The following is a 12,276-nucleotide window of genomic DNA, read 5'->3' on the forward strand; positions in this document are numbered from 1 at the left end:
TGAAGACTTTATGAGGGTGTTTCTCATGGTTGACTTCTTTTAGGTGATTTCACTTGGTAACTAGTGAGCCTTATGATCTGTGTATTAGAGCATTTCTTCTTTTACAGAAGTTTTCTCCTAAAAATTCTGAACATTGCTTTCTTTCATCTTGGCTTGTAAGTAAGGGTCATTAATTTTTCATATTTTAGGGATCGCTTTTAGCCTATTCTCCCCACTTTTTTAGAAAACCAAATCAGTTTGCTTACCTACTAAATGGTGGTAATAGTGATCTTTCCATGGACTTGTTATAAGGATTAAATGAGATAGTATAAATAAGGAACAATACACTTTCCATAGTACTCAACATGCTGTGAAAAAAAAATTACTTCTTTTTTTGTAGTTATGTTCCTTCTGTTTCCTCTTCTTTTCTTCCTCACCCTCCTTATTCATCTCTGACCCTTTGCATTGAACTGGAGCAGTGATCTCATTTTTATATCACTGATTCAACTTTCTGCAGCATTTACTCTGCACTTCACTGGTTTTAATGAATATTTAAATTCTGTTACTCTAATAAATTTCTCAGGCAGCTCCTCTTTTATTTTAGCTTTATGTTTTCACAAAATATAACCTCTCATTTCTTAAATTTAATTCAGTTGGTAACCAGATGCTGTTTCAAATTTATTTCTGAATTCTGCAGTAAATCTTTTCAGTAACTATACTTTTTCTTTCGTATCTTGTAGGCAACATTTTCCTTCTTTTAGGTCATATAATTCTTCTATACATCCTATGTTCCCTATTGGTTGCATTTTTTCTATTTCTTTACATTTTCTGGCTTACTCCAGAAAATGTAAAGGTGGGGTTGATAGAAGGGAAAGCAGATTATCAGATAGTACCATTTTCCTCACAGCATGCCATATGAAGAAATTTTAAAGCTGTGGTTTAATTTAAAATGGAGAAATAATTAAATAAATCACATACATCGCATGATATGCACATACATACACACATGAACACACACATGGGAGAGAGAAAAATGAGAGTAAAAACATTGACGGCTTTGATGAACTAATCCATGTGATGGTAGAAATTAGATAAACTTTTACGCTTTCAACAAGTTTTTCGTTCTCTTAATACCCTTTAACAACTCCTGAACTAAGTGATTGTGGGAATGATATGATTAGATTGATATTATATAAAAGAACCACCTAAGTGCTAGTTTACACCTTTTAGACTAGTTCTCAAATTATGTCCTCCAAACCACCAGCATCATAAGGAACTTGGATATTTATTAAAATAAATTCTTGGATCCAACTCTACACCTACTGACTATCTTCAAGGAAGCTGTTTTTTTCATCAGCTCTTCTTCAGGTGAATCTTAACTGCTAAATCTTTAAAACCACTGCTTTGGATTTACTCCTTGCTGCTAATTGGGCAGGCTGGTATTAGCTAATATTCAAAGCTGCATAAACATCTCTTCCTTTGTTTTTCCCTCTGGAAATGGCTGCCCATTTTCAGAGATAGATAAGTATTTCAGTATATCTAGTACAGATACAACTGAGATTAAAAAATTTCACTGATCTCATTTAAAATTGAAATTATCTAGCCCCCAAACTCTGGTTTATTTGGTTGACTAAAATCCTTTTTTTAACCTGTTTCTGATAAAGGAGAAAATGAATAAACTAATTGCAGTAAACTCAGCCATAATAAATCAGAGTTGGATGTGACATGTGTCCAGATGTTGCAAAGGAAATGCAATTATCATTTGTTATTTCCCAGTCTCTACTAAAACAATGCCAATTTAGAATGGTGAAATAGGCTCACATGTGGATATTTGAAAAGTATCTGGCAATTTATGAGTTGTTTACTAATGTTTCAATATTTTATACCTCAAACAGTAACATAACTGATAGTAGGAGAGTACTACCATTCCTTCTGTTTTGCTTTTTCAGTTAAAAAATTCTCTAAGTAGATATTAGAATGGTAATGGGGTTTTAATAGTTACAACGTGGGTGCTGTGTTAATAGGTTGCTTTTTTTTTTCTTGGATTAACACATGTCTGGGATTCCTGTCTGCTGTCTCATGCCCTTTTCTGTACTAGGATGCAAGTCTCCTCAATGCAAAACAATGTAATGAATTCAATCTGTCTATATTTACTGTTAACTTGCATAGTTGAGAAACCACTAACTTGAACTGTACTGAAGCATTGGATAGTGTGAGGATGAAAAAATGCTTCACTCCTCAAGTGGTGTGGTTTGGTAAATATGAATGTCCTGACTAGGAGTTTAGAACATGCTTCAAAATGATTTTTCTGTCTTTGGTCTAATGAACTTTTCATTAGGTCTCTGGATTGGAAAAATATGTAAAAAAAATTTTAATCCAATTATGCAAGAAAAAAACAACTTCTAAATACAAAATTAAATACCCACAACACATACACACATATCTCTCACTATATATGTTTATATGTCAGAAAATGTGCTTCCTCTTTAAACACATTTGCTTATGAATATCAAAATCTGATCTCTTAAAAAAAATGTAGCCATTCGTATTACAAACAGATATTGAATGTCCTTACTAAGGACAATGGAGAACAATTGTACGAAGATTTTACCTTCAGGAGGTTTTATAAAAAAAATTTGCCTTAATCACTTTTGATTTAATAAAAAAGTAATGAGGTTATATTTTGAAGGGTTTGATGTCCCATTAAGATCTTGAAATTAAAAATGTTTCACTGCTATCATGACAAATTGCAGAGGATTCACCTTAAAAAAATGAACGTAGTAAACTACAAAGAATATTTAAGAAACATATTTTCATAAAATGATATTTGAACTTCATTGGAACATATGTTCTTGTAGACAACTTCTTTCAAAGTACTTTTTTCATGTGCATTGAATTTTGTGTTAAAATATTCAAAAGCAAAAATAATAATTTCTTATGAAAATGCATGCGAATTTATGATAATTTGCTCTTTTCAATATGTTATCTGCTTTAACTAATGGATAAGTTTTCAAGGCCCAGTGAAAAAGAAAAAGTTAGGTCAAATGCAATTTAGACATACTAAAACATCAAAGTGAATACTATGGGAACTCTCACTGTAAGTCTTTGAAACATATACATGCTAACTTTGCCAATGCAATAGTCAAATGAAATAGATAGCTTCGCCCGTAAATAGTAAATAGCAGTTAGTTTGAGTTTGTCTAATAGTTGTCCATGAAAATAATATATGAAATAAATATATTAGATATTCAATAGCTCAGTGAAATAATTTAACCTAGAACAGAATCAAAAGTATTTCCCCCTTTTTCTTCTTCTTCCCCTAAACTCTTTATACACTTAATGTCTTTCCAAAATTTATGAAAGGAAAAAAATACTTCAGCATACCATAAAAATTTAATCAGATACCTTGCAAGAACATTTAGAGACAATTGCTATAAGCTGTAATTACTTCTTTCAGTCCTCATCCTTGCGGTGTGTATGAGGTAACATTATTAATGGTCTTTGTCTTTTGGGAGATACAAGTAATTATTCTGTGCCTCATCGGTCTGTGACTATATGCACAACACTTTAATGAGACTTGCCCTTGCCTTGTCTGTACAGCACATTAAAGTCAAGGCAAATCCCCTTTCTGAACTTCAGGGACCCATTCCTTGCCATGTATTATTCATTTTACGTAAGGTTAATGTCATTGAGAGACTGAACTTCTGGCTTGTGTAAGGAAAGATTTTTAGGTGAGGCACAGCTATTACTTACTGCCCATACCCCAGTGTGCTTTTCCATATGGCCTTTTTGGGCATACGAGTGACAAGAAGTCATCAGGGCAAAGTCATAAGCAGAACTTTTTATATTAAAACTTTAATGTATCAATGCCCAGGGCACCAGCTAATTCAAGTTTTCTAGTTACAGAATATGAGTGAATAAATTTAGCATCTAGTGCTTCTCAATGGGCTTATTTCAATTCATATTCTTTCTCTTAAATAAAATGTTGGATTATCTTCCAAGTGCTTCAATTGCATATGTCAGTGACCTTGAAAAGAAGTCTTTATTAGCAGAACCCTTGTGTCCTCATGGGAAACATATTGAAGCTTTTAAACCACAACTGCAGGTCTAGTCTTCGAGTGATGAAAATCCAAAGTGTACATAGTGCACAGAATATTATAATATTTCTTTCCATTGTCTTGGATTGTAGAAAGGAAGAGAAAATGGTCCTTTACCTTTTATTATTAGGAAGGTGTGCTTTAAAATGCTGTTTGATTAAAAAACCCTTCTGGTACAAGTTTTATTATAAGATGTAGTAATTATTGGAACTAACAAAACAAAGCAAAAGTGTGAGCATTTCAGTTCAGTTATGTCTACAATGGAGAGAATTAATGGCAGTAGTCTCACTGGGCGGGAGGGCTGGGAACTTGGTTTGAAGTTGTACATGCAGAGTCCATTATTTTTACTCCCCTGGTATGTTCATTTGAGAGTCATTTTGAGTGCTCCTGGAGATGTGATCTAAAGCTTTCCATGTACCACTCCTTGAAGCTGCCACTTCATATTAAAACATTAGAACTAGAAAGGACTTTGAAATCATGTTAGATCGATGCCTTCATTTTATGGTTGAGAAAATTTAGGGCTAGAAGTTAGAGTTAAGGTTACAGTTAAAAGCTTTATGGTTTATTGCCATTAAACTAGCTCTGAATTAAAAGAAATTTTTAATATCTATGAAACCTTGACTATTTCTAAATAGATATCAGAAAATACAATCAAACCATAATTGCTATTTTTCCATATTAGAGTATTAGAAATGCAGTCTCTTCCATGGTTACCAAGGAAGCTGGTAGCAACATAAGATGTTTATAGAGCAGACATTTGATACAATTTAAATACAAATGTGAGATGCATTGTAAATTAGTTTCATAATTTACATATTATGCAGTAGTTAAGTTGATTTGCTATGCAAAAGGAATTTGCGCTTAGAAAAAGATTTTCATGAGTAAGGTGAAGTAAGGTTATTTAGCCCTACTTTTATATGATGCTTACTGACAACATTCTTTCCCTTAAATGAAAAAGGATACTTAATTGTAATCTTATTTGCTTTACACCATAGTCATACGTTTATGTAAAAAATTATACTCGCATACTGTCACTTTAATGAGATGTTTGGCAGTAGGTAGAGAAAAAAGGGAGAAAAATTCAGTATATTACTAATGAAATAAAAGTACTTGCCAAGAAATCAAGGCCAAGCCCAATTTGTAGTGATTAAATAGCAATTATGATTTTAGAGCTATTAAGACAACAGTGTGAACTGATTTGGTTTTAATTCAGTCCCAAGGAAGGACAGATGCATATTGTGTCAGCAGATCCAGTCACTCCACTGAATAATGTCCTGGTGTGTGAATCAGGAGAGCTGCTCAGTCTGTGTACCAGCTGTACCAGTAGTTGTACTCAATCCAATATCTTCTCCCAAGTCTCCATTTGCAGGCTAACATCTCTGCTGAGTTCTAAGCTCTAGTTCTACCTGCTAACTAAATATATCCAAAGGGATGTCCCACTAGCACTTTAAACCCATTGTCCTAGTTTGCTAGCTGCTGGAATGCAATATACTGGAAATGGAATGGCCTTTAAAAAGGGGCATTTAATAAGTTAAAAGTTTACAGTTCTAAGGCCGTGAAAATCTTCAAATTAAAGCAAGTCTATAAAAATGTCCAAACCAAGGCACCATTAAGAGGTTATCTTCACTCCAGAAAAGCCAATGAGTTCAGTGCTTCCCTCTCAACTGGGAAGGCATGTGGCCAACATGGCGACAGTCTGCTGGCCTTCTCTCCCGGCTTCTTGTTTCATGAAGCTCCCCCAGGGGCATTCTGCTTCTTCATCTCCAAGGGTCCCTGGCTGGTGGACTCCGTGGTTCTCCTGTCATTTTGTCACGTTTCTGTGGCTCTTTCTTCAATCTCAAAAGGAACTCTCTCCAAAAAGTCTCCTCTTTTGTAGGATCCCAGTAAACTAATCAAGACCCACATAGAATGGGTGTAGACATGTCTCCATCTAATCAACTTTAATACCCAGCATTGATTGAGTCACAACTCCGTGGAGATAACCTGATCAACTTTCCAACCTATAGTACTGAATAGGGATTAGAAGAAACTGCTGCTCTCACAAGATTGATTAGGATTAAAACATGGCTTTCCTAATGTACATAAATCCTCAAATCAGCATAACCCATCAACTCTTCAAATGAATGCCACTATCTTTTTTTTTTTTTTTTTAACAGGCATCTTCCCTTCTCTCAGGTGCATGGTCAAAACATGTCTAAGTCTTGAACCTACAGTGTATCTAGATGCAACTGCCCACTCTTCTTCTCCACTGAGGCTGACCTTGTTCAGGCCCTCATTGTTGACTGCCTTAGGTTAGTGCAATGTAACAGACTAGGGTGGGAGCCAGGGGTTTGTGGAAAGAATGAAGGCTCTGGTACTCAACAGACTCTCACAAGCTTCCTTTGTTGCCTCGCTGACAAACTCTCTGATCTTCAATTCATTCAATGGATAGTGTTTAATAGCTGTTTTACAAAATTGCTTTAAAGACTGGAGATGACATATATATATAAAACTAGCACCATGCCTGATATAGCACAGGATTTAAATAATGAGCAGTGATAACTTTACAGTACACCTGCAATATTTCAATAAGTCTGGTTTCTACAGTTATCTTACTTTTAGCTTAGTTTTAATCAAATCTCTCCCCACTTGAAAACCTGCAAAATGTCAAATAGCTTGTGTACCAGTTCGAAAGTATTAAGTGCCCCAGAAAAGCCGTGTTTTAATTCTGATCCAATCTTGTGGGACAGCCGTTTCTTTTAAACCTGGTTCAAAACTGTAGGTTGGAATCTTTTTCTCCACAGACTTTGATTTGAGGGAGATGTGAGTCCATCCATTCCAGGTGGGTCTTGATTAGTTTACTGTATTCCTTTAAAAGAGGAAATATTTTGGAGAGAGTCAGAAATGACAGAAGACTCAGAGCCAACAGAAACTTCACAGCAGAGCTGACACAGATGTGGACATGTGGAGAACACAGAGATGGATGTTTGGAAATGCTTAGAGCCCAGCTGATGTTGCTATGAGATATTAAGAAAGCCAGAGCCTGGAGAAGCAAAGTGAGGAAGCCCCACCAGGAATAGAGACGAAAGCAATGGAGCCCAAGAGCAAGGGACCAGCAGATGCCATCCATGTGACTTCCCAGGTGACAGAGGTGTTCCTGATCCATTGGCCTTTCTTGAGTGAAGGCAACCTCTTGTTGGTGCCTTAATTTGGACACTTTCAATTCATTTGAATTAAAAACTTGTAGTGTATTAAATTCCCTTTTTTAAAAGTCATTCCAGTTCTGGCATATTGCATTCCGGTGGCTTACTAACTAATACAGCTTGAATTTTACTGGAATTTGAAACCCTTACATATCTGTAACCAGCCTCCACTTCCTGAAGATATATCTACTTCCCACAATTGGAGTACACTTGATACCTCCACATCCCTGGGTCTTGTTTCTTCTGATTCTCCCCTGCCTGAATTGCCCTTTCCCTATTTTTCTTCATAACAAACTTTAGGACCTAACTATGGTATCTGCTTTGAAAACTTCCCTATTCTCACCCTTTGTCTTATATATAGAATTAATTGCTTCCTGCTCTGACGGTTCTTAATCATTTGTTCACACAGCTAATTATAATAGCCAACTTTTGTTGAGTTTTATCACATTTCATGCATCCAAGTGTTTTATATGTGTGAACTTATGTATACTTTATGGGGAGATATTATCATTATCCACATTTTACAGATGAGAAACTCTGTAGTTTGGCAATAAAAAAGGTGTTTCAGTTTGTTGTCAGAATGCAAGATACCAGAAATGGGTTGGCTTTTACAATGGGTATTTATTAGGTTATGAATTTACAGTTCTAAGGCCATGAAAATGTCCAAATTAAGGCATCAAGAAGAAGACACCTTCTCTGAGGAAAGGCTGCTGACATCCAGGGTTCCTCTGTCACATGGTATGCAGGTTTTCTGGTGTGTACCCCAGAAAAGCCAAGTTCTTTAATCCACATTCAGTATTGCTGGGTGGGGGATTTTTTAATTGTGTCCATGGAGATGTGACTCACCCAATTGTGGGTGGTAACTTTGATTAGATAGTTTCCATGGAGATGTGTCTCCATCCATTCAATTTGTAGTTGTTTACTGAAGCCCTTTAAGAGGGAACCATTTTGGAAAAGCTTTAGAGCCCATGCAGGCAGAGACCCTTGGAAACGAAGAAGGAAAATGACCCCTGGGGGAGTGTCATGAAACAAAAAGCTGGGAGAGAAAGCTAGCAGACTTTGCCTTGTGCCCTTCCAGCTGAGAGAGATACCCTGAACTTCACTGGCCTTTCCTGAGTGAAAGTAACTTCTTTTTGGTGACTTAATTTGAACATTTTTATTGCCTTGCCTTAATTTGGACATTTTCATGGCCTTAGAACTGTAAACTTGAAACTTAATAAATTCCCCTTTTTAAAGGCCATTCTGGGAAGGCATATGGTAATATCTGCTTGACCTCTCCTGGGTTCTGGTTTCAAAATAGCTCATTCAGCTTCTGTGGGTACTTTTTGCTACTCCATGAGCATTTTCTCTCTCTGGCTGTCTGGGCTTTTCCTGTCTTTTATTCTCTCATAAAGGACTTCAGCAAAAGATTAAAATCCACCTAGAATGGGCTGGGTCACATCTTAATTGAAATAACTTATCTGAAAGTTCCCACAATAAATCTGTCTCTGCAAGAACAGAGATGGTCTTTTCTGGGGTACATTCAAACCAGCACAAAGGATAATCAGACTCTTTTGAGCTGAGCAGGTGATAGCTATTTGCAAATGATTTTCACTGTTAAAGTGCTTTTGAAAATCTAATTGACCATAAAACTGCACAATCAACTTATATAACTTAGTGAATGGTTATTCATTTTTATAACTTGCTTTTTTGTCATTTACTGACTTCATCTCTGCCCCATCATTCCTACTTTTCCCTATTCCAGTGCTCATTAGCATGTCAATAGAGGAAATTAATTCTAATCATTTAGTTTGTGGCTAGAAATTATTTTAATCATTTACTTTGTTGATAGAAATTATTCTAATCATTTGTTATACTGACGGAGTGGAGAAAGGTTAAACTATTGGACTTGAAATTTTACGATGAAATTTTGTATACACATCCTTGTTTTCTATTATCATCAATGACCAAAAGTTCGCTTCAAATTTAAGAGCAATGTATGGAGTACCTACCACAGGTTAGGTCCTGTTAACTGCCTTACTTGCTGTATTAAGAGACAGGCAGTGTGAGCTTTATCTTATGCTTCCAACCTCTTAACAGAGGCCCGATCTGAGAAATCTCAGATTTTTGTTAATAGGCACTAATGAATTCAGTAGACTGCATAAATACACCTGTATAGAAATTCTGGCTTCAGGAAACATCGCTTCATTTCTAATTGGCTAAAAATATCCAAGCTCCTTGCTTTGACCCTGACAGCCTGTCCCTGCAAGATTTCTACTTTACTTTTCAAATGTGCAGGTCCCTAAATCTTTCCCAATAGCCTCCTTTTGTGTGGCTTTTAAATATATCATATGCATGTGATCTAAGACCTTAGCTTTCAACCTGCTTGGTGCGCATGCCACCCCTACCCCCCAACCCCCCAATCTCTGCTCTGAGCTGCCTTCTGTCTTCCAGGCCCAACTGAACAGCAACATCTCAAGGAGCTGTTTTGTTCCCTCTGCTATGCACTCCTGTTGGTACTTGTTACCTCTTTGTGCTGACACCTAACCCTGCTACATTTGGTTTATCACCTCTTGTTTCTGTCCTGTCTCTCTTACTGGTTTTATGTAATAGTGGTAGCAGAAACTGAAATTTATTGTGCACTTTCTCAAAGTCACAAACTGTACTAAAGTTTTGACAAGCTTTATCTCATTGACTGTCCATGATAATCCTGGGAGGTATGCATCACAAAGGAACTAACTGAGGTTCAGGGAAGTTAAGACACTGGACCTAAATCTCAAGCATTGTGCTGTTATGTAATATATATTTTTTAAATGTTGCCATTGTTTTGAGAATGTTCAACTTAAAATGTATGATACCGTTGATGACGACCCCATTTTCGTTAACATCTTCAACAATCTAAAGAATCTCAACTTATTCAGAGTAGCTTGTAAAAGATGGTCAACTAGTTAACCATCTCTAAATGTGAACATACATCCCAATATTTAGATTTCCTATACCTGGTTGTTACCCTTCCAAATTTGTCAGTTGATATTATACATTTTTTTACGTAGAGACTGGCAACTGAAGGGGTAAAATCTGGTTATAATGTACAGGCTTCAATGCTGATTTTAAACTTATAGCCACTTTTAAGTTATCTATTGAAATGCAATTTCTTTCTTGTAACTTAATGATTTATAATATATTTTCTTTGACAGGTAGTCTAGAATATTTTCAGTTTATCTAATATATTTCTAATACCAATCTATTCATCTCTCTGTAGGTAAGCACAGCCAAAGCATGAAATGCTGTTGCGTGTCAGCAGCGCTTCTTATGTTAATAAAAATCCTGGAGAAAAATTGGACTGAAGCAGCAGGGTCTGGGGTTATCTTTCTAATCTTTTTTGAAACTTACAATGCCACTTTTAGTGCTACACTTTACATTTTGTCAAAAAGTTCAATGCTTAACTATCTTAACACTGATTACAAGCAGAGATTTCACTCAGTTGTTTTGTGTGGTTGTTATTAAGTTTCAATGTCTCTCAACTTTGTATATTTTACCCAGGAGATGGTTCTTTCCAGTGTTTGTTTGCTTAAAAACTGTATCTTTCAATTTTTAATCAACTATACAAATAAAAATGGATATCGGTTTTGGGGTAATATCTTTTTCAAATAATAATTAGATTAAGCTTTATTTTATTTAAATGAATTCCATTTAGAAGTATTTCAGTTTGGTTCTGTTTTGTGATCTTTTCCCCTTCTCAATGTCATCCCTCCTTGCTGTTCCAGGAGGTGTCTCCACATTCAGGGAAGAGTTTGGCAGTTAACAGTTTCCTTTTCACTCCATCCTCTGCCTTCATCTGGCTGTTTTGATCTGTATGCTCTTTTCAGAGCCCTAGCCTCATGGCCCTTTTATCTTCTCCAAATCAACAATCTTAAAAATCCATTCGGGCAGGCCACGATGGCTCAACAGGCAGAGTTCTCCCCTGCCGTGCCAGAGACCCGGGTTCAATTCCCAGTGCCGGCCAGTGCAGAAAAAAAAAATCCATTCAACTTCACTAATTCCCTCTCAATACCTTGAAACTTGTTGTATCAGTCAGGGTTCTCCAGAGAAGGAGAACCAATAAGACATCTTTCTATTCTATTCTGTCTGTCTATCTATCTATCTATCTATCTATCTATCTATCTATCTATCTATCTATCTATCTATCTATCTATCTAATCTATCTATCTATCTGTCATCATCATCTATCTATTAGATACATATATATGTTTATATTACCTAATTGAGACATATATTATTGAGAGGGTGAGAGAGATTTTAAAGAACTGGCTCCCATGATTGCAGGGTCTAGCAAGTTTGAAATTTCTGAGGTAGGCTAGAAGGCTGGAAATTTAAGCAGGAATTTATGCTGCATTCTGGAGAAGGAATTTCTTCTTCTTTTCTGGGAAACTTCGCTTTATGCACCTAAGGCTTTCAACTGATTGGATGAAACCCACCCATATTAACAAGGGGAATATCCCTTCCTTAAAGCCAACTGCTTGTAGATGTTAATCACATCTACTAAATATCTTTACACTAATCTCTAGATTAGTGTTTGATTAAATAACTGTGCACTGTGGTCTAGTCAAGTTGATATATAAAATTAACCATGACATTTGTCATTACTCAGAACAAACCAGCTTCAAAGATCTTGCATCTCTGAGCCCCAAATTTTGCTCTTTCATTGAACCTGCACTTTACCTTTCCTTAACCACCCGTTGCTTCACTGCCTTACAATTTCCCTAGCTTTCAGCCATTTCTAGATTTCATCTAGGCTGTTTTACCCAGATTCTTGTAGTCATTGTATCGTGTTCTCTTACTCTTATTACATTTTGGAAGAAGAATGGAGACTTGAATATATATATGATTTTATTTTCAGGAAAGAGTGAGTTTGATGGTTCTAGGAGGGAAGGAAAGAGAATGTGGCCGGAGAGGTGAGCTAGAGTGAAGCTGTAGCAGGGTCTAAAACGCCATGCTAATAAGGTCAAACTCATCCTATACACGATGAGGAGTCGTGA

This window comes from Tamandua tetradactyla, chromosome 21 (assembly GCF_023851605.1).
Source record: "Tamandua tetradactyla isolate mTamTet1 chromosome 21, mTamTet1.pri, whole genome shotgun sequence".
Classification (NCBI taxonomy): domain Eukaryota; kingdom Metazoa; phylum Chordata; class Mammalia; order Pilosa; family Myrmecophagidae; genus Tamandua; species Tamandua tetradactyla.